Source organism: Dendrobates tinctorius, unplaced genomic scaffold (assembly GCF_039654945.1).
Source record: "Dendrobates tinctorius isolate UK_male_01 unplaced genomic scaffold, ASM3965494v1 ptg000117l, whole genome shotgun sequence".
NCBI classification, from domain to species: domain Eukaryota; kingdom Metazoa; phylum Chordata; class Amphibia; order Anura; family Dendrobatidae; genus Dendrobates; species Dendrobates tinctorius.
Genome location: NW_027361785.1, coordinates 11,514,427 through 11,537,970, shown reverse-complemented (window position 1 = coordinate 11,537,970; position 23,544 = coordinate 11,514,427). Strand labels below are relative to the sequence as shown.

Below are 23,544 nucleotides of genomic sequence, written 5' to 3'. Positions count from 1 at the left end.
CTCTAGGGCCTTTCTGCCTCCCGACTTGGGGGAAGAGCCTCAACACATCATTGAGCCATCCAGAATGGTGATGCCAACCATGAGGAAAAACATCTTGTAGTATGTTTCGGCTTGCCCCTGTGCCCAAAACAAGACTGCAAAGCACCTACCTTCTGGACATCTGCCACTTCCCATACCTTCAGTCCCCTGGCAGCACATTGCTATGGACTTCATTACGGACCTCCCTGTCTCCTCTGGCTGCTCCATTATCTGGGTTGTGGTAGATCGTTTTTCTAAGATGGCTCACTTTATTCCTCTGTCAGGTCTTCTTTCTGCTCCTGCAAAACACAAGCCGCGGAGACACCATCACATGTTTCTCAACGCAAGCAATGACTAACCAGGTCTTTCCCCGGGAAGGAACAACCACGGGAAGGGCAGTCTCCAATGAAGGAAACCACCTATGTCAAAACATGGTATCCATCCACAGACAGCTGTTTTGGGGTATTGCCCCTCATCAGTGTGGAGTAGGAAACTGGCTAGAAGGAGCAATGCTTGTAAAGACTGTGAAAAATGAGGATGAATAAACTCATGGAGATCAACATCCAACACTGCGGAGACACCATCACATGTTCCTCAACGTAGTGATTCTAGAGCAATGCCCCCATCCCTTATGGGAAATATGCAAAAACATGCAAAACACAAGCCGCGGAGACACCATCACATGTTTCTCAACGCAAGCAATGACTAGCCAGGTCTTTCCCCGGGAAGGAACAACCACGGGAAGGACAGTCTCCAATGAAGGAAACCACCTATGCCAAAACATGGTATCCATCCACAGGCAGCCTCAATAGTAAAAGATAGAATGTTAAAAATAATAAAAAATAAAAACAAAAAAATCGTGATATTCTCACCTTCCGGCGTCCTGCGCAGCGTCCCCAGGCCTCAGCGATGCTCCCGTTCCCAGCGATGCCTTGCAATTAAGACCTTTGATAATGTAGCGGTCTCGCGAGACTGCTATGTCATCACAGGTCCTTGCCGCAAGGCATTACTGGGAACGGGAGTTGGCGGGAGCATCAGTAAGGCTGTGCCGGACGCCGGAAGCTGAGTAGAACCCGATTTTTTATTTGTTATTCTTTGTTTTTTACAGGGATATGGTACCCAGGGACTGGAGGACAGTTTCCTCTCCTCCAGACCGTGGGTACCATCCGCACATGATCCGCTCACTTTGCGCAAGGTGGGCATAGCCACATGCGGTAAGTAAGCGGATCAATGCAATAATATGGGTGCAGAATCGCAGTGATTCCGCAAAAATAATTAATGAACCTGCTGCGTTTGTTTTCGATGTGTGCGATTCTGTCGCGGAAAAAAACGCAGCATTAGCACAGCATGTGCGGAATGCATGGGGTGCGTTCTGTATGTGTTTTCGCAGTGTTTTCGTGGCAAAAAACGCATCAAAAACGCATACAATCCGCAACATGGGTACACAGCATAAGCCTCTGCATCTGGTAAAGATATTTCTGCGTTTACACCACTGTTTCATTTATTTATATTTTTCTACTGGTCTGATATATTTATTTACACGAACAACTCTTATCATGTATAGTTTAACCAATGGAAATATATATATATATATATATATATATATATATATATATATTGTGGGGATGTGACTCGCTTAGGTGCAGCGGGAGACAAATATGAGACAGGTTCTTCAACAGTGCTTGCGGTTTATTCACATCATAAACGCACAAGGCAGCGTAACACCAAAAAGTAGCCTTTAGCTCAGGCAAAATAACACAAAATGTCCGTGGTTGTAGACTCAGAGCAGGAGTCTCAGCACACATGGGAGGCTTAGTCCTCCCCACACACAGCTCCCTGGTTCAGGAGCAGGCCACATTATAAGGCTGTAGCCACACCAACGAACTCAGCAGCTGACTGGTCACCTGACTGTGACCTCACCACAGGTCCTTCAAACAACAACAATAATAATATCTGGTATGCTTTACTTATGCCTTACATTATAGAGACAAGCCATTTATGAGGCACATATCTCCCATCGATTACATGACCCTTAGCCCTGCCACATACCTCCCTCCTCTGCCTAAAGCCGTGGGGCTTGGCACTTTCACCTACCAGGCAAAGGATTCTGGAGAGGGCATCGGCATTCCCATGTAGCTTCCCGGCCCTATGCTCTACATGGAAGCTGAAGTCTTGTAGGGCTAAGAACCAGCGGGTGACCCTAGCATTCTTGCCCTTTGTTTCCCTCATCCACCTGAGTGGGGCATGGTCGGATATTAACCTAAACTTCCGTCCCACCAGGTAGTACCGTAATGTGTCCACTGCCCATTTTATGGCCAAACACTCCTTCTCTACAACTGAGTAATTTCTCTCACAAGAAGTCAACTTCCTACTCAAGTAGAGAACAGGATGCTCCTCCCCACGTATCTCTTGGGAGAGGACTGCTCCTACCCCGACATCTGAGGCATCTGTCTGGAGGACAAATTCACGTTTAAAGTCTGGGGCCACCAAAACGGGTTGCTTGCAAAGAGCTCCCTTCATTTCTTGGAAGGCTGACTCTGCTTCTTCGGACCAGCTGACCATCACTGACTTTGTCCCCTTAAGCAGATCAGTTAGAGGGGCAGCCATTGTGGCGAAGTTTGGGGTGAACCTCTTGTAATATCCCACAATCCCCAGGAAGGCTTTAACTTGCTTCTTTGACAGAGGTCTCGGCCATGTTTGAATTGCCTCCACTTTATTGATTTGGGGTTTGATCTCGCCACGCCCCAATACATATCCAAGGTACTTGGCTTCTTCTCTCCCCAAGGCACACTTCTTCGGGTTTATTGTAAACCCAGCCTCTCTTAGAGCGTCAAACACTGCTTGGACCTTCTCCAGGTGAGTCTCCCAGTCTGGGGTAAAGATGACGATATCATCCAGATATGCGGCAGCATATAGCTTATGAGGTGCAAGGATTCTATCCATCGCCCTCTGGAAGGTTTCCGGAGCTCCCTGTAGGCCAAACGGCATCCGGACATACTGGAAGCACCCGTCTGGTGTGGAGAATGCCGTCTTCTCCTTGGCTTCCTGTGCCATGGGAATCTGCCAATATCCCTTTGTCAGATCCAAAGTGGTTATGTACCTGGCCGGTCCAAGTCTCTCGATGAGCTCATCAACGCGTGGCATGGGATAAGCGTCGAACTTGGAGACCTCATTCAGCTTTCGGTAATCGTTGCAGAACCTCCATTCACCATCAGGTTTTGGGACCAGGACAATCGGGCTCGACCAGCCGCTCTTGGATTCCTCAATGACCCCGAGCTTCAACATACGCTGCACCTCCTTGGAGATTACATTTCGCCGGGCCTCAGGAATACGATAGGGTTTCACGTTCACCCGCACATGTGGCTCGGTCAGAATTTCGTGCTCCACCACCTTCGTGCACCCCAACAACTCTGAGAACAGGTCGCTGTTTTTCTGGAGTAACTCCCAGCACTGCTGTTTCTGGGCCTTCGATAGAGTCTCCGCTATGGTAACGGCTCCAACCTCCCCTTCTAGGTTGCCCAGCAAGCACGGAGTTACCGCTGGCTCTCTATCTTGCCATGGCTTGATAAGGTTAACATGGTAAACCTGGTATGGCTTCCGTCTTCCGGGTTGGTGGATCTTGTAGTTTACGTCTCCCAGCTTCTCCACCACCTCATATGGCCCTTGCCACTTGGCCAAGAACTTACTTTCCACCGTCGGGATTAGCACGAGAACTCGGTCTCCCGGATTGAACTGCCTCACTCTGGCTGACCGGTTGTAGACCCTGGCCTGAGCCTCTTGTGCCTGGCGGAGATGTTCTTTAACAATGGGCATCACCTTCGCAACCCTCTGCTGCATCAGTGCCACATGCTCAATGACGCTTCTGTGGGGCGTGACTTCGGCTTCCCAGGTTTCCTTGGCTATATCTAGGAGACCTCGCGGATGCCGGCCGTAGAGAAGCTCGAAGGGGGAGAACCCCGTGGAGGCCTGGGGAACTTCACGGATAGAAAATAGTAAATACGGTAAGAGACAATCCCAGTCTCTACCATCTTCCTCTATGACTTTTCTCAGCATGCTCTTCAGGGTCTTGTTAAACCTCTCAACAAGGCCATCTGACTGCGGATGGTACACTGAAGTCCTCAACTGGGAAATTTGCAAGACTCTGCACAATTCTCTCATCACCTTGCTCATAAAAGGTGTCCCCTGGTCGGTCAGGATCTCCTTCGGCAAACCCGTCCGGGAAAACACATGGACCAGCTCACGGGCTATACTCTTCGTGGAGGAGTTTCTCAGGGGAATGGCCTCAGGATAGCGTGTGGCATAGTCCAGGATGACTAATATATACTGATGGCCCCGAGCTGATTTAACTAAGGGACCGACCAAGTCCATGGCAATTCTCTCAAATGGCACCTCAATAATGGGCAGTGGCACAAGAGGGTTCCGAAAATGAGATGTGGGGGCAGTTAACTGACATGTCGGGCAGGATCTGCAATAGTTTACTATTTCCCGGTGACACCCAGGCCAATAGAACCTCTGTACAATCCGTTCCTGGGTTTTTTCCACCCCCAGGTGTCCCCCCAAGATGTGTGAATGGGCCATGTCCAACACTTTTCGTCTATAGGGGCCTGGTACGATTAACTGCTCTGCCACCTCCTCCCTTATTTTCGTGACCCGGTACAACAATTCCCCACTCAACATAAAATGGGGAAACCTTGTGTCTGCTCCCGGCTCTTGTGCAACCCCATTAATGACGGTGACATTGTTAAAGGCTTCCCTTAGTGTGGGGTCCCTATGTTGGGCAGTCCCAAAATTCTCCCCGGCCACCCCTAACTCCGGGATGTCAGGTACAGGGGACCCTTCCTCTTCATCCCCAACAAGGACACATAAAGGAAACTCGTCTGCGTCTGGTGGTGGCGATACCTCAGTGGGGTGGATTGGTTCCTTGCTCTGGCTAGCACACTCAGAACCCACCCCCCACAGATCCCAAAACAGACTGAAATCCCGGCCAATAATTATAGGATGCAACAGGTCTCGAACAACGCCAACTTCATGCGACTCGGTGCCATGCGCCGTTTCAATATTCACCCTAGCCATAGGGTAGTCCTTTGCATCGCCATGTATGCACCGAACACCAATCTTTTTACCCAGGAGTATGTTTAGAGGAAAACTGGCCCTCACAAGGGTCACCAAGCTCCCGGAGTCCAGAAGCACCATTACTTCTCGACCGTTCACCTTCACGGGACACGCTTGTGGCCCCTTGTTAGGTAGCGAGTTCACACTGCAGGCTGGATATGCGTAGTATGAACTACGGCGTCCCATGCTGCAGTCCATCTGCTCGGTGGTCTGGGGACAACGGGCAGCTATATGTCCTGGCCCATGACACTTCCAGCAAATAACACCCGAGGGGACCTTGGGCACCGCCTCCCCCGCCCCTTTTGACCTTGGACGCACCACCCCTTTTTGTGACTCCGCCCCCTGCTGGGACCCCCAATACGGAATGGGCTGCTTCCCCAAGGAACCTTCCATCCCCTGGTATCTCTCGACCAGCCCAACCAGTTCATCTGCATTTTGGGGATCACCCTGGGCAACCCAAGTCTGTAGAGGTCTCGGCAGAGAATTCACAAACCGATCCATCACAACTCGCTCTACCATCTGTGCCGGGGAAGCCAGCTCTGGCTGCAGCCTTTTCTGGACCAGGTGCAACAGGTCAAACATTTGGGAGCGTGGGGGTTTGTCCCGGTGATAGACCCAACGATGAACTCTCTGTGCCCTGGTAGTCATTGTTACCCCCAAGCGGACGAGAATTTCCGCTTTTAATTTGGGATACTCTCTGGCATCTTGTACCGTCAGGTCAAAGTACGCCTTCTGGGGCTCTCCCGTTAGGTATGGGGCCAGTACCTCCGCCCACCACTCTGGCTGCAGTTTTTCCCTCTCAGCCACCCTTTCAAACACCGTCAGGAAGGCCTCAACATCATCCTCAGGGGTCATTTTTTGTAACGCGCGTCTTACCGCCTTCTCGACGTCGGTGGCATCAGCCCGACCTGGGGTTGGGGCGCTCATCCTGCCCTCCTGGATGGCGGTTGCCAGAAGCTGCATCTGCTGCCGTTGTTCCTGCTGGCTCTGCTGGAACTGCTGCCGCTGCTCTTGCTGGCTTTGCTGGATCTGCTGTAACAACAGCTTGTTGGTTTCCTGCTGCAGAGCCTGGGACTGGACCAGGTGTTTTAGCAGGTCCTCCATGATTCCAGGCAGTGCTTGTTGCCCCGCTGCAAACTTCACCCAGGACATGCAGCAACTGTCTCAAGTCTCTACTGGGACCGCTGCCCGCACGTGTACCACCAATTGTGGGGATGTGACTCGCTTAGGTGCAGCGGGAGACAAATATGAGACAGGTTCTTCAACAGTGCTTGAGGTTTATAAACGTCATAAACGCACAAGGCAGCGTAACACCAAAAAGTAGCCTTTAGCTCAGGCAAAATAACACAAAATGTCCGTGGTTGTAGACTCAGAGCAGGAGTCTCAGCACACATGGGAGGCTTAGTCCTCCCCACACACAGCTCCCTGGTTCAGGAGCAGGCCACATTATAAGGCTGTAGCCACACCCACGAACTCAGCAGCTGACTGGTCACCTGACTGTGACCTCACCACAGGTCCTTCAAACAACAACAATAATAATATCTGGTACGCTTTACTTATGCCTTACATTATAGAGACAAGCCATTTATGAGGCACATATCTCCCATCGATTACACAACCCTTAGCCCTGCCACAATATATACATTCTGCATAGTGGGTATACAGCAGCTGAGATATATACTGATGACCTGACTTATGGCTTTGTTATAACGTGGTGCTTTCCCTCTGTCTTTTTTGGAAGTTTCTTAGCCCTGCTCTTTTTAGTAATATTTATTATTGTTTTATTCTTCATTAATACAAATTTAATTTTTAACCTTACAATCCTGAGTTGGAATCACTTTTTTGTCTAGAGGTAAACAACCACCATAGAATATTTTGAAGTATTAAGGGCCTGTCACACTAAGCGATATCGCTAGCAATATCGCTATAACATCACTGGTTTTTGTGACGTTATAGCAATATTGCCTGCGATATCGCTACATGTGATACTTACCTCCGACCGGCTCCCCACGCTGATTATCGCTGATCGTGCGAGAACGTCCTGGACCGTTTCTCGTCGTCAGCTTCCTGCTAGGCTTCCTGAGGCGCCGACGAGCGACGCGTGGACGCGGGCGGGAGGACGTCAGGATCGCCGCGTCTGACAGGTAAGTAGCGACCCCCGATCACTGCTATGTCGCTGGTGAGATCTGCCTGTGTGGCAGCTCACTAGCGACCACTTAGTGATGCACCAGCGATCCTGACCGCGTCATATCGCTGGTCGGGATCGCTGGTGCATCGCTAAGTGTGACAGTACCTTTAGTCTTGAAGTGCCCCTCACAATTTACTGAGGGCCAGCAGGTGGCCACCACTTTTTTTTAGAGAGCCACCAGGCGTCTTGTGGACAGATGAGACCAAGATAAAGTTTTTTGGTAAAGCACATCATTCTACAGTTTACTATAAATAGAATTAGGTCTACAAATAAGAGAACACAGTAGTTACAGTCAAATATGGTCGAGTTGCAAAGATATTTTGTGGTTGTTTTGCTGTCTCTGGACGTGGGTGCCTTGACTGTGTGCAAGGCATAATGAAATGTGAAGATTCCCAAAGGATTTTGAGTCGCAATGTAGTGCCTGGGGTCTGAAAGCTGGTATTGCATCCTAGGTCATGCGTCTTCCATTAGGACAATGATCCAAAATATACTTAAAGAAGCACCCAGAAATAGATGGAAACAAAGCACTCCAGAGTTCAGAAGTGGTAATTCCAGCTCCAGTAGCGTAAAGTACTCCACCACTACCTCTTACACACATATGCTAGAGAGAAGCTGTGAATGGGCACATTAAATGAGTTAATGTTGCCTGCTTTGATGAATTTCTGAGTACAGAACACCGTAAAAAATACAAATCGGTCAATGAGTCTTATTGTAGAATATAGAAAGGATTTGAACCTGCCCTGAAAAGATTTTTGTTTTGCATGGCAGCAACAAACTCTTGAAGAATGCTGGCAGCTATGATGAATTTCTGAGCACAGATCGCTGTAAAAAAAAAATGAATTGGTCAATGAGTCCATGGGAGAAAGCAACAGCAAGGCTTATAATTTATAAGGAAATAATCCCTGAGTACATGCCTGTCATACGCTATCTCTACTGCCACACCTCACCGTACACAAAGTACAGATAAGAGTGGAATTATTTTAACAAAATAGAATCTATTTGAATTAGCCCTGAAAAAAGTGATTAGTTTATTGTAGCAGCATCAATGAATGTTATTTCGTGAACCCTGCTATGGAATATAGTGGAGTGTTTCGTGTTATGATGAGTCACCGAAGGAGGAAAAAACAAAATACCAGCTAAGTCCAGAAAAACCAGAGAGGTTGGCAGCTATCAGATTGCAGACCCCTGAACCTATCCACAACAACTAGCAGTAGCCGTGGGGGGTTCCTACGGTGCCCTAGACCCCTCGATCACAGCTGGAGAGCTACATAGCCTAAAGACAGAAAGGGGAAAAACTAAACTGCCCCAGAGCAGACCCCAAAGCAATAGGCAGCCCCCAACATATAATGACGGCGAAGCAAGATGAAAACACTAACACAGATAGAAAGATAGGTTGAGCAAATGATGGGGCCCAAGCTAACTACATAGGACAGGATAGGAAAGCTGCTGTCTGCCATCCGCAAAAACCCTATCAAAATGAGCCAACCGACTGATAGGAAAAACAGGCCCTGAAGTCGCTAGGCTTCAAAAGACTATATCAGCACTCAGGTATATTCTGAAGACAGAGCAAAAGATCAACAGATCAGAGACAAAAATGGAATTCAGCTCACCCCCGGCCGGGGATGGCAGAACTCCCAAAAAACAAGGCAAAACAAAAACAAAACTGAAGAGTACAAAGCAGAGCAGAAAAACTTAGCTTTGAGAGGCAGGAATCAGACTGGTCTCCAAGAATCCAGCAGGAAACTCACCAGCCAGGAAGAAGGGCGTCGGCAGCCTTATATCCAGTCCTCAATTCCAGCCACCCAGTTATCATCTAGCTGCCCAGGTGTTTGGTAATCAGTCTCACTACCTTCCTTCACCAGAGGAGGGAGTTCATCAGACCTCAATGGTGAAGGGAAAAATGAACTCACAACAGTTTCGCATCTACTCAGCCTGATATGGAGGAGACCAGGATCTTCTGTACTTACTGTGCAAAGTCTCCTGTTCCGCCTGTGAAGTCCTGTTTGCAGTGTGAGAACTCCCGATGTGATGACCAACTGACAGCCTAGAACAAGACGCTGGACAATATGCAATAGAACCTACTTACTCTTTTGGTTTCCAAAAATGTTCCCTCAGCTAGAAGATGGAGTCTCAGAAATGCATTTTTTTCCTCCGTTACTAAGGAGTAAGTCTCCTACACTGGTAAAGCATATACACAAAGTTCAAGGGATGCCAAAAATTAGAAGGAGGCACTCCAATACCTCTTTGAAGAGATGTAGTGGAGGGCCTCGGAAATTTTTTTTTCAGATTTTAAGAAAGTGGGTATCCTAGACTGGTAATTCCCATGCAATAAGTGCAAGGGCTGAAAAACATTTACTCCTGGGGTTTACACATATATATATATATATACAAAAGAATGTTTGAGGTAGGCCTCTAAAAATTATTAGCGAGGGTAGCATGATCACCCTGTTTGTACAAGTACGAAAATCCAGCTTTCGAGAAGATGAATCAAAAATGAGACTTTATTTAATTTCCATTAAAATATCTTGACTGCTGTCTGTGCCCAAACTGGTAATACTGGAGGCAGATCGTCTGAGGAGGACCTGTGAGCGCTTCGAACAGCTCAGTGTTCTTAGACACATTATCTGGCGTCCACACCACTATTTGTTGAATATAGTAACTCTAACCAATAAATGTTTTTCTTTACTTATAATATTAAATATTCTACCATTTGCATTCTTAGATATTTTATTGAAAGATGATGTCTACACATCATGCATCCATGCATCTATTTATAAAAATCCTGTTACAGTTAATTCCATGCTTCACGTGTTATAGTTCCCATGCCAAGCAAGTAATACACAATCTGCCCACTGGGGAATACAAAGGCTAGACGTATATGTAGCAATCCATACGGCAAGGCTTATTAAAGGGTCGATATTGACTAGGGATTGCTGCTTCCAATAGGTGGCACTAAAGTTCTAGTCCTCTTCCTCTCTGAAGAGACAATTTGCATATTTAATTTCCCAGAGGAGCATGAATGGCATATAAGTTTCCTCACTCTGACATGTCAGACTTGGCTTGTCCCTCTCAACAAGGAGAAGCGTTACTCATTAGATCCAAGTCTTAAGCCTCTCACCTAGCCAAATCAGATCTCATACTTTTCACTGAGGAGGGCCAACATTCCAAAACATTGTGTTTGCAAATTGAGATTCTGGTTTTAGCTTTTATCCTAAGTCATATGGCAAGGCTTGTTAAAGCAACCCTTTTAGCATTGCTACTTTCAATAGATGACACTAGAGTCCTCTTCCTTCCTGTAGAGTCAATCTAACTATTTACATACCCAGAGTAGCATGCATGGCTTATAAGTCTCTTCACTCTTGTCACTCTCCACAAGGAGAAACTTAATTGTGGAAAACTGTGAAATAAAAGAGCGCAAAATAGGGTTTTAACCGTAAAACAGGCAAAGAAAACAGAAATGGATCTGCTCACCTGGTAGTGTTGCACCTAAGCAACATATAAAAATTGCATGTATCAGCTGCTGCAAGACATGAGTCGATAGGACTTAGAAAGCAAACATATCCGGGTGAAGTGTCATTTGATGCACTGCTGATGAATCTGACCAACGAATAATTTCCTTGAAAACTTTATTTTTAAGGTTTAAAAATCGACACGTTTCAAGGTCAACGCAGGACCTCCTCCTCACGAAAAGAAACCTAGCACATCCTAAAACCTGGTAAATGATCCTATTTATATGAGGTATTACTTTGAAAGAAAAAAACAGAACATCAAGAATTGTAATATTTTCAATTAATTCAATTAAAAAATTCCAGAAAAATATATATAAACAATATTTTATTGAATATATTCATAAATATTAATTACAAAATACATTAAAAAAAAAATTTATTATAAAAATCTAAACGATGTGAAGGACACAAGGCATAAGGTCCAACACAGTTACTATAGTTACAGATCGGGGAAACTATAATCATATAAACAACCTTATAGTATCTTCAAATGTACCACTAGTATAAGACATATAAAGGAATCTCTATGCCACCTTAGATATATATATATAGAATGCACATAACATTCTAATAATCAACCCACAAAAATCTGATAAAAAATCTGGATACTAAAAAAGTCTCACCCGAATGTATCTGTGTAACTGGTCACACCACGCAGCCCTAACGCGCGTTTCGCTTGGGCTTCCACTCTCTCTTTCCCCATGTGCTGACTTCTTCCGTCTGTGCTCTCTTCTTTGACCTGTCTAACGCATGTGCTATCCCCCTTGTCTGCTGTCTCTCTCCTTCCTGTGCTGTGTTCTCCCCTCATGTGCTGTCCCGTTTGAGCTGTCTCCCCCCTGCGCTTTCTCTCTCCCCCATCTGCTGTCTTCTCCTCTCATGTCATCTCTTGTTTGACCTGTGTACCCCATCACTAAACAGTCAGTGCACAGCATGTCAGGAGGAATTTCTATTTAAAGGGGTTTTCCCACGAACAAAAGTTCATTTTAAATATTGTCTGTGTCTGACCGTGTACAGAACATACCACAGCTCCTGGGCAGGAGAGGAAGCAAAAGACAATACTGACATTACAGCAGGAGATCACAGAGGATACATTTTGCGAGGTAAAATATTGTTTAAACAGTCAGTAAAATATTTTACCTCACAAAATGAATCCTCTGTGATCCTCTGCTGTAATGTCAGTATTGTCTTTTGCTTCCTCCCCTGCTCAGGAGACGTGGTATGCTCCATAGACGGTCAGACAAAGACAATTTTTAAAATGAACTTTTATTCATGGGAAAACCCCTTTAATGTGACCGGCTTCCTCTGCCTGTAGACACGTCACGCACCTGCCACCGAGATCAGCCGAATGATTCACTGCACCTGCACGGAATTTGCGCAGGCGCAGTGCGATGGTGTTCCGCTGGTGGTACCGTGCAAAAGGCTGCGTGAGTGAGTGTGAGTGAGTGTGTGTGAGAGTGTGAGTGAGTGAGTGGAGTGTGTGAGTGGAGTGTGTGTGTGGTGTGTACGGCGTATAGAGTATGTGTGTGTGTGGTGAGACGGTGTTTCGCTGGTGGTACTGCGCAATAGGTTGGTACCAGCAGCAGTCTCCCTATTGAGACACCCATCATTTGGGTGTCCCAATTTGGTGGTCGGTGAACTTCCTCCACTTGAAATTCTGGGATACGGTGGCATCTGGACAGAACAGGAAATGAAAACATTACAAGGCAATTATATAAATAGATGAGGGGTGATTGCATCATACTCTATGAGGGGGCTACATTATACTATATGAAGGGGCTACATTGTATTCTATGGGGGCTGCATTATATTCTATGGGGGGGCTAGATTATATTGTATGGGGGCGTCATTATACTTTATGAGGGGGCTACATTATATTCTATGGGGGCTGAATTATATTATATGAGGAGGGCTACATTATACTATATAAGGTGGCTGCATTATATTCTATGGGGGGTTACATTATATTCTGTGGAGTGGCTGCATTATACTCTGTGGGGTGGCTGCATTATGTTCTATGGGGTGGCTGCATTATACTATATGTGGGCTGCATTATACTGTATCGAAGACTATGGGATATACATTATTCTATATGAAGAACTATGAGGTGCATTATACTATGGGAAGTGAATTGTACTACATGGATGACTATGACCGTGCATTATACTATATGGAGCACTATGAGGAGTGTATTATACTATATGGAGGACTGAGCAGTGTATTTTAATATATGGAGGGCTATGAGGAGTGTATTATACTATATGGAGGACTGAGTAGTATATTATACTATATGTAGGACTGAGTGTATTTTAATATATGGTGGGCTCTGAGGAGTGTATTATACTATATGGAGGACTATGAGGAGTGTATTATACTATATGGAGGACTGAGGAGTGTATTTTAACATATGGAGGACTATGAGGAGTGTATTATACTATATGGAAGACTATGGGAAGTGTCTAATGCTAAATGGAGGACTGAGGAGTATTTTAATATATGGAGGACTATAGGGAGTGTATTATACTATATGGAGAACTGTGGGGAGTGTATTATACTATATGGAGAACTATGGGGTATATTATATTATATGGAGGACAATGGGGTGTGCATTTTACAATATGGAGGACTGTGGTGCACATAATATATGGAAGACTAAGGGGTGTATTATACTAAACAAGCAAAATGCTGAATATTCATCAAGTGAATGGATTGTTTATGCCGGAACAAAAATCATTGTTCTCAGCAGCACATTGTCAGAGTAAACTGTAGATGTGCTGCTGATAACATGATACTGTATGGTGATTTGTTAGTGATCCATTAATGATCATTCTGTCCCCATCATTCTTTCTCAAACGGTGGAAAGAGGCCGGGAAACAAGTGTTGAGCGTTTTCAATATTGTCGATCACACTCATTTAGCCTCCTGAACTCAACGCATGTAAATACAACCGAAATGCTTCTGTGTGATGTGCAATATGTTAGCATTTGGGGCCCCATTTTAAACTTTGCCTAGGGCCACACACATGCTACCTCTTCTCCATATTGAGCCCCTCTTGCTAGCCCTTCTCCATACTGAGTCTCCCCTCCATTCTCCATACCGACACGCCCCTTTCTCTATTACAAGCCCCCAACCTCCAAACTATCACTTTTTCATTCTGAGATGCCCACGATTCTCCATATCAATCTCTCCCAATTCTCCTTACAAAGACCCTTCTATTCTGCATACTGAGCCCCCTCCCCCTGGCTGCCTTTCTTATTGTTGACTCTGAGTGCTTACCCGCCCCAAGCTCTGACTTTTTTCGTGTTCTGTAGTGCTTTACAGCAATATCTGCAGTGTGATTAGGTGACATCTTGTTGCTGCAATGACAGTAGTGTGAGCACGCCACTGCATATTGGAATAGGAGATTCCCTGACCCCAGAAGTGCCAATGCGTACTCAGAAGTTCATTTGCATTCAAGTCTTAGAAAAAAAAATGCAAATATAAATGAATGCGGCACTCCCCCTACCGCCTTCAGAAATAAGCTGGTTACATGAAAGATTCTACAGGAGAGAGGGAGATTTTAAAAAATAGGTACATTTTAGTTTTTAATTTTGATCCAGATGCCGCCCTCTGTAACCCAACGCCCTAGGCACCAGACCTCTGATGACAAATGGCAAATAGAAGCCTGCCCTTTATTATCATTCTGTTCAGTGTAAACTGGATGCACATTTCCAAATTATTTCTCACATAGCACACAAGTGGCACAGAAGAGTACTAAAAGTGAACAATGAGTGCAAGTGGGGGCTAAGGAGTCACTGAATTATATACCAGTTTGCCATTTTTGCTTATGCCATTTATTTCTATCCAGTGTCTGAGTACCACTATTGTTTCTCCTATACTCTCCCAGTAGTAATCCACCAAAGAGATTTCATCACCTAATGCTCACAATGACTAAATTAGGTTTTGTACTTGTGCAGCCGCTCTGCCGCAGAAGGAACAGTCTGCTGTAGTGCTCTGTCTTATGTCCTGAGTCCTGACTGCGGATACAGACCGGTGTGATACATTGAAATGATACGTAACACTATTCACAATACAAGGTGGAGTGTTCTTGGGCTTAGAAGCGCCAACTGCTCGAGTGGTGCAGATCTGGGTACTGTCTTGTAAAATTCCCAATTCATCAGAAAAATCTCACCTGTACATGGTGTATTTATCTTCACTAGGGTAAGTTCACACCATTTGATTGAGGTGGGTTCCTTGCCATATTTTTCCAAAATCGCTGCAACTAATGCACCATGATTGCAATGTGTGTCACACCCTAACCCTCTTTTCTAATGAGTTATATTATTTAATGAGGAAGAGACCCCCGTGATGAGATTAGCAAGGAAGATGGGAGTGAAGGAAACATCAGACCGTAAGCAAAGAGATAATGAGATATACACATATTATGGATTGTAAAGGTAGTGTCACACTTAGTGTCACACTTAGCGATGTACCAGCGATCCCGACCAGCGATATGACACGGTCAGAATCGCTGGTACATCGCTAAGTGATCGCTAGTGAGCTACCACACAGGTAGATCTCACCAGCAACATAGCAGGGGTCGGGGGTCGCTACTTACCTGTCAGATGAGGCGATCCTGACGTCCTCCCGCCCACGTCCACGCGTCGAGAAACGGTCCAGGACATTCTCGCGCGATCAGCGATAACCAGCGGGGGAGCGGTCGGAGGTAAGTATCAGACATAGCGATATCACTTAGTGTGACAGGCCCTTTAAACATTCAACCCAAACACATTTCCTAAAACATAGGATAGGCCCATAAACCAACAGCGCTTCCACTGGTCAGTCGTCGTGTTAAATACGGTATCCTGCACCCACTGCCACGTCTCTTCTGCGGTACCTTCCTGTCAGGACCACCCCCCTGACGTTCTCTCTCCTCAGTCCCCCTGGTCGGATTCTCCTCAGAGCGCACAGACTGTCACAGTCTTCCTGTCACCTGAGCTCCCCCTGGGGACTGGAACTTTCTGGAACCCTCCCTCAGTATTTATAGCTCACCCGGTTCCTTGAAACTGTCACTGTAACCACGCCCCCCATGACCAACGGTTTCTAAAGCCCTAAGCTGTTGTCAAGTCCTTTGCTCACACTCTTCCCTGCCATCTAATGGTCAACCCAAGGTACTGCACGTCCACTACACTTTCCTAGCTGTTTCCCCACTGTAATAACTGACACCTACCTACACTGTGCAAACCTTTCCTTCTTCACTCTGACTAGTCCGTCCGTCCATCAGGTCACCTTCCCTACACTCCCCCTTCCTTTGTCCATTGTCGTCCTCGACAATAGTCATCCCTGCCTTCGTCGTTCTGAAGATACAACTACATTCTGTTGTCGGACCAGCTGTTGAGCCATACCCTCTATCTGCGGTGGCTGAACCATACTGGGAGCACTATGCTCTGAGCAGCCGACTGCTACTCACCAGCGTGCACGCCACATGACAACGTCTTTCAAATTGGGCTAGGTACACCCATATTCTCTCTATGGCGTGTACCTTCCCCTACTCTCCCCTACTGTCACCTTTCACTATTCGGTACGCCATGATCGAGGCCTCACACCTACCAGATCATTACCAGCGCCCGCCTTCCTCCTTCAGGGGTGTCCGTGGTGTTGGGGACCTGACCTAGGACGGCTGTCTCTCTCACGTCTTCCCTTTCTGTATCTTTCTCTCAATAACGGGTCATGGTTGGCGTCCCGGTCTCACAGACCTCCTCAACTCTTAGATCCCTACCGGATCTCACACTTTCCTTTGGTCCCACAGACCTTCCCTTACCCGGACCTGTTGCATTTACTTTTGCATATTATACATTAAACAACTTTATAATAGCACAAGTACCCATTTTTATATTTTTTTTTTTCGTTTTCTTTTGCTCATTTTAAAACCAACATATAACAACATAACATTGCATGTCTTCTTTCTCCCCCCTTCCTTGGACCTGAACGCTCCTCCACTTCTCCATATCCCCGTTCTGTCAAGTTTCAAATCAACAAATAACATCATGTAAGAGGAACATATTAAAAACAAACTCAGCACATCAAACATTTTTTTTTTTTAAACTAGAACTGTTCTTCAGAACCTGCACTACAGTGCACCAAACTCTCAACAGTCTACTTCACTACGCAGTGGCTAGTAGTGAGGGACCCCACAGCCGTGGAGCCCCCGGGGATACTGAGGGTGTCCATTCAAGTCCTCTTCTTTTCCATGCCGGCCTCTCCTTGAGTGTGGCGCAGGTTCCACACTTCCTGCTCCCGGGCCTTCTTCTTCCTGATCACCTACGCTACCCACATGGAGGGAACAGCACGGGCCCTGGAGTCCGGTGGGCGGGACTCCGCTGTAAAAGACCGCAAGACAGAAACGGCCGAAGATTTCTGTGGCCCAGCAGCCGCTGGGGTCAGGTGCCTAATGGGGACAACCGGGTCCTCGGGGGCTTGAATCACAGGGCCCGCTAAGTCGGTCGCAGCCGACTCCAGCAGCGGCATAACCGCGGCCTCAGGACAGGCCGCATCCACTACTTCCAACGGAGCCGGAGTAACGGCCGATTTCAACGATGCAGCTGCTATTAGCAGGGAAAGCGCAGCAGCGTCTTCTTTGGGTGAGCTCTGCACTGGTGACTTCGGGCGGGGTAGTTCGGGGACACGAGCGGGGACCTCGCACAGCTCCGCATATACCACGGGGCTCGTGGTAACTAGGCCTTCCGGTGCGCAGGGGGCCGCGTGCTGCAGAAGAATGGTGGGGGCCGCTTGCGGAGGCACTGGTAGGGCCGGGGGTACTCTCACCTTCCCCGGCGCTGCGGTCTCCGTCCCATCATCACACGGTTTCCCCCGCAGCCTCCGTTCCTTGCTCCACTGTCCTGCGGGCCTTCCCTCCGGACTCAGGGCCTCCGCTGAGAAGTCCTCTGCTGGTATTGGTGGCGGCCGTTCTCGCTGACTCCGCTCAGGCTCCGCTCCCCGGCTCAGCATCCCGCTGCCTGCCCGTGGTTCTACAGATGACTTCTGGTGCAGCTCCATCTCCTGCCGCCATTGCCACTCTAGTCGGCCGATGCCCCGACACCCGCAGCGTCTCATACCGTCCGTTGGGCAGCACTCGAATGGCATCAGACAGCCGCAGCCAAGTTTTTCTTCTGTGCCACTACCTCTGTGAGGTGGGGTGTCGGCAGGCCTCTCCACCCACCTGTCAGGGTCCAATATATGGAAGCGTCGATCTCCAGGCACATACTGCTTCCTTTTGGGGTACGTTGGAGGGGGTCCCAGTCCATTCTGATCAACTGCAAACACCCGGACCTCTCCTCTGCGCTGAAGCAGCACCGCCATACTGCACAGTCCCTGGTATCGCCCCGGATCCTCTGCTGGCCACACAGATCCGCCACAGCGCTCCCCTTTTGTATTCCACAGGTAGGTAATTTGTAATCCACAGGTAATTGTAATCCAAACAGAGTAGTCCACGTCCTTTTCCATTCTTTGAGGCAGGCCTGCCGCAGAAGATGATGTATTAGCGGCGTCGATCCTGCCGACTACGCCAAATGTAGAGTCGGTGGTGGGCCGAGCTGGGGGGGTGGTCCCTCTTTCACTACCGCGCAGAGATGACACAGAGACAAGATGGAGGCAGTTACTGGGTACAACAGGTCCAAGTTTATTTCTTTACTTGCCGTTCACCTAACGGCCTCCGCAACACACTGCACTTCTCTTCACTTGTCGGCTCTTCGATTTCAGAGCCGTTTTCACACTGTCACCAGGGACGTATTTGTACGTACCGTCCCTCCTTCAGTGTTTGACGTTCCTGACAGGTCCGTCACTGTGGCCGCCCTAGGCCCATAAACCAACAGCGCTTCCACTGGTCAGTCGTCGTGTTAAATACGGTATCCTGCACCCACTGCCACGTCTCTTCTGCGGTACCTTCCTGTCAGGACCACCCCCGTGACGTTCTCTCTCCTCAGTCCCCCTGGTCAGATTCTCCTCAGAGCGCACAGACTGTCGCAGTCTTCCTGTCACCTGAGCTCCCCCTGGGGACTGGAACTTTCTGGAACCCTCCCTCAGTATTTATAGCTCACCCGGTTCCTTGAAACTGTCACTGTAACCACGCCCCCCATGACCAACGGTTTCTAAAGCCCTAAGCTGTTGTCAAGTCCTTTGCTCACACTCTTCCCTGCCATCTAATGGTCAACCCAAGGTACTGCACATCCACTACACTTTCCTAGCTGTTTCCCCACTGTAATAACTGACACCTACCTACACTGTGCAAACCTTTCCTTCTTCACTCTGACTAGTCCGTCCGTCCATCCGTCAGGTCACCTTCCCTACAACCACACAAAAAGACACAACAAACATAAAAATAAATGAAATTAAAAAACAGTGGAAAAAGAACCAATTCAACAACCCAAGCCATTTATAAAAATGCACTGAATCCATGGTTTTCGTTAAGACCCTGGGGGGCCAAAGTCCCCAATCGGTAAATCCAACGGCTCTCGACTTGGGCAAGAACATTGCCCAAGTCGCCCCCTCTAGGTCCCAAACTAACCAAATCAATACCCTTAATTTTGAGGAGGCATGGGTCACAGCCATGATGTTTCTTATGATGCCTCAGAATCGTTTTTAGACTAGAGACATCATCTATACTCTTGGCTTTTTCAATGTCCAAATGGTGTTCGTGAACCCGTACTCTTAATTCTCTGGTGGTAAGGCCAATATACACCTTGCCACAAAGGCAGGTCACATGGTAAATGACTCCCTTTGAGGTGCACGTAATGAACTTCCTGATCTCATATTTCTTGGAACCATCAAAATTGCTAGAGGTTTTTGCCTTGATGCAATTAGCACAAGCCTTAAGGGGGCTTCACACATAGCGATATCGCTAGCAATATCGCTAAAGCGTCACCGATTTTGTGACGCAGCAGCGATATTGCTAGCCTCCTGCTGGCGCCGACGAGCGACGTGTGGACGCGGGCGGAGGACTTCATCATCGCCACGTCTGACAGGTAAGTAACGACCGCTGCTGCGTCGCTGCATCGCTGGTGAGATCTGCCTGTTTGGCAGCTCACTAGCGACCATGTAGCGATGCACCAGAGATCCTGACCGGGTCGTATCGTTGTCGGGATCGCTGGTGCATCGCTAAATGTAACAGTGCCCTTACATCTACCACAAGGGAAGAAGCCAACCAAATCCTTATCTAGTCTCTTCACACCATTACCAGGTTCGTAATGGCTGTGTACTAATATATCCCTGAGATTCCTAGATCTCTTGGGCACAATAGTCGGGGCAGAGGGCAATATCTGCTTCAAGACTGGATCAGCCTGAAGAATTGGCCAATGTTTGTTCACAGCCCTCGTGAACTCATACCATTTGTCGTGATACCCTGTAATGTAACGGGCCTGACCATCCTTTGTTTCATTGTTTTTTACTTTGTTGTGATACAGAAGTGTGTTTCTAGGTGTTCCTCTGGCACGAGAGTAATCCTTTCGGATCGTCCTCTGGCTATAGCCACGTTCAGAATATTGTGTTGCCAATTCTTCAGCTTGTACCTCAAAATCATTTGTCTCAGAACAAATACGCCTGACACGCAGAAATTGACCTATGGGAATCCCCCTAATTGTAGACTGTGGATGTGCAGAATGGGCATGCAACACGGAGTTGGTTGCAGTGTTTTTGCGAAACACCTTAGTGGTAATTCCGCCATCGGACAGGGCACGTATCTGCAGATCCAGGAAATCAACTGCTCTCCCAAACTTGAAAGTAATCCTGATATTCAGGGAGTTGTTGTTCAGGGCACTCATCAATTTCTCCAAGTCCTCAGTGCTCCCCTTCCACAACCCGCCGAGGAAGCAACAGCGAAATGCGCGTCGGGGCTTCTGTGCACTGGAGTGGTCTGAATATGGGTAAGGTCATGGGGTGTTCTTTGATTGCTGGGTTTTTTGGCTCTTTACTATAGCTATTATCGCTATTATTGTCCAGGTGACTGGTTACTTATGTTCTGGTTGCCATACCCTGTACATGCTAGATACCTCATACAATATGGGCATTTAACCCTTTACTTCACCCCCACATTTCCCAAAAATCATTTCATGAGACTTTAATTCTGTATGACAAAATGGTTACTAATACTGGCACTATGAACTTTACTATGTAATGATTTAAGGGATATGTTTTGTCTCATGTGTGAAACCCTCCGGTGCTTATAGGTTATACGCTGCCCGCCTGTTCTTGTGTATACTTTTTAATTATTGATTTTGTATATGTATTCAAATGTATGTCAATTTGTAATAAAGACAATTTATATGCATCTAGAAAGTTGTCTTGGAATATAGTCATTTGGACTTGCTTTGACTATTTTGTAAATAGGATATAAAAAAACTCTCTGTTTCTTTCATGTTTCATATCATATATTGAGAGTATCCTTGAAATAGGAATATGTTTTTTGGCAATTCGATTTATCCCATATGTATTCATCATGAGTTTTATAGTAGACTAGCTGAAGAGCCCGGCGTTGCCTGGGCACAGTAACCAACTGTGGTTAGTTATAACAAATTATAATGATTATATTGCACATAAAAACCGTGCATCTAATCCTATCCTGTGTGATACTGACTGCTGAGCCGTGTATCTGATCCTATTCTGTGTGATACAGTCTGCTGAGCCTTTTATCTAATACTATTCTGTGTGATACTGTGTGCTGAGCTGCGTATCTAATCCTATCCTGTGTGATACTGACTGCTGAGCTGTGTATCTAATCCTATCCTGTGTGTTACAGTCTGCTGAACCGTGTATCTAATCTTATCCTGTGTGATACTGTCTGCTGAGTTATGTATCTAATCCTATCCTGTGTGATACTGACTGCTGAACTGTGTATCTAATCCTATCCTGTGTAATACTGACTGCTGAGCCGTGTATCTAATCCTATCCTGTGTGATACTGGGCTCCCCCTGCAGTCTGTGTCAGAGGGTGGTCTGTGTTGCACGGTAATAAATTGTGTTATTTCCCGCTTTAAGCCCCCGTTACTCACTGCGATATCGCTAGCAATATCGCTGTAAAGTCACCGATTTTGTGACGTAGCAGCGATATTGCTAGCGATATCGCTACATGTGATACTTACCTCCGACCGGCTCCCCCCGCTGATTATCGCTGGTTGCGCGAGAACGTCCTGGATCATTTCTCATCGGGCGCTTCCTGCTGGGCTTTCTGTGGCGCCGACGAGCGACGCGTGGACGCGGGCGGGAGGACGTCAGGATCGCCGCATCTGACAGGTAAGTAGCGATCCCTGACCCCAGCGATGTCGCTGGTGAGATCTGCCTGTGTGGCAGCTCACTAGCGACCACTTAGCGATGCACCAGCGATCCATATTGTTGTCGGGATCGCTGGTGCATCGCTAAGTGTAACGGTACCCTTACAGAAGGACTATAACACCATACAAATGATAAGAATAATAGGCCTCAGTTACCACAACTGTCTACAAAGAAAACTGTTGCTGATAGCAACCAATCACAGCTCATTTTTCATCCTTTAAACAGCTCTGGGACAGCGTGGCGAGTTTTGAGTGGCGACTTTTGTCTTTCGACTTTTATGTGGTGAGGTTGGTGTATGTGTGGTTAAATGTGTGCTGAGGGTGGTATATGTGGTGAAGCACGTGGTAGTGTGTGGTGCATTTTGTGTGTGTTCATATCCCCGTGTGTGGTGAGTATCCCATGTCAGGGCCCCACCTTAGCAACTGTACAGTATATACTCTTTGGCGCCATCGCTCTCATTCTTTAAGTCCCCCTTGTTCACATCTGGCAGCTGTCAATTTGCCTCCAACACTTTTCCTTTCACTTTTTCCCCATTATGTAGCTAGGGGCACAATTGTTTGGTGAACTGGAACGCGCGGGGTTAAAATTTCGCCTCACAACACAGCCTATGACGCTCTCGGGGTCCAGATGTGTGACTGTGCTAAATTTTGTGGCTGTAGCTACGACGGTGCAGATGCCAATACATGCATACACTTTTTCCCTATTATGTAGATAGGGGCAAAATTGGTGAATTGGAACGTGCGGGGTTAATATTTTGCCTCACAACATAGCCTATGGCGCTCTCGGGGTCCAGATGTGTGACTGTGCAAAATTTTGTGGCTGTAGCTACGACGGTGCGGATGCCAATCCCGGACATACACACATACATACATACACACACACCCACATTGAGCTTTATATATTAGATTTCACATGGCAGACATGGAGGCCTCCAGAAGGTTCCCAGCTGCCATCATAAACGATCAGCACCCTACAATTGTGTATCATGGAGGAGGGGGGTGTCAGTGGCTGTCAGAAGTGAACCTCCACTAAAGCTCATTCACTTATAAAAGGATCGACGACAACAATGGTCATTTATTAGAGAGTTAATGCATATAATGTGTTACTGTGTTACTGTGTTACTGTGTGTGTAACAAGGTGGAGCCATATACATTATCTCCCCTCTGTATCAGTCTGTCATTAGTTTGTTTTCTGTAAGTGATATCTGTAATCTGTATGTAACCCCTTCTCATGTACAGCACCATGGAACCAATGGTGCTATATAAATAAATAATAATTCTTCCTCTGTAACGGAGTCAATGAATCTCTGTTGTGGAGAAATTAGATGATGAGCATAAGGTCACAAAAGGAGCAATACATGGAACATGATCCCAGAGATCAGTGACTTCTATGTGCCGTTTGCCCCTTTGCCCCTTCTGGAT

General features: G+C 46.9%; 1 long non-coding RNA gene across 1 annotated transcript in view; it reads right to left on the bottom strand.

The window, feature by feature from the left end:
* The window catches only part of LOC141101442 (uncharacterized), a 161,318-nt gene that overhangs the window by 39,031 nt on the left and 98,743 nt on the right, over positions 1-23,544 (bottom strand). The window contains exon 2 of the long non-coding RNA XR_012234977.1: positions 150-317. This is a non-coding gene — a long non-coding RNA (uncharacterized lncRNA). The remainder of the gene's footprint in view (positions 1-149; positions 318-23,544) is intronic.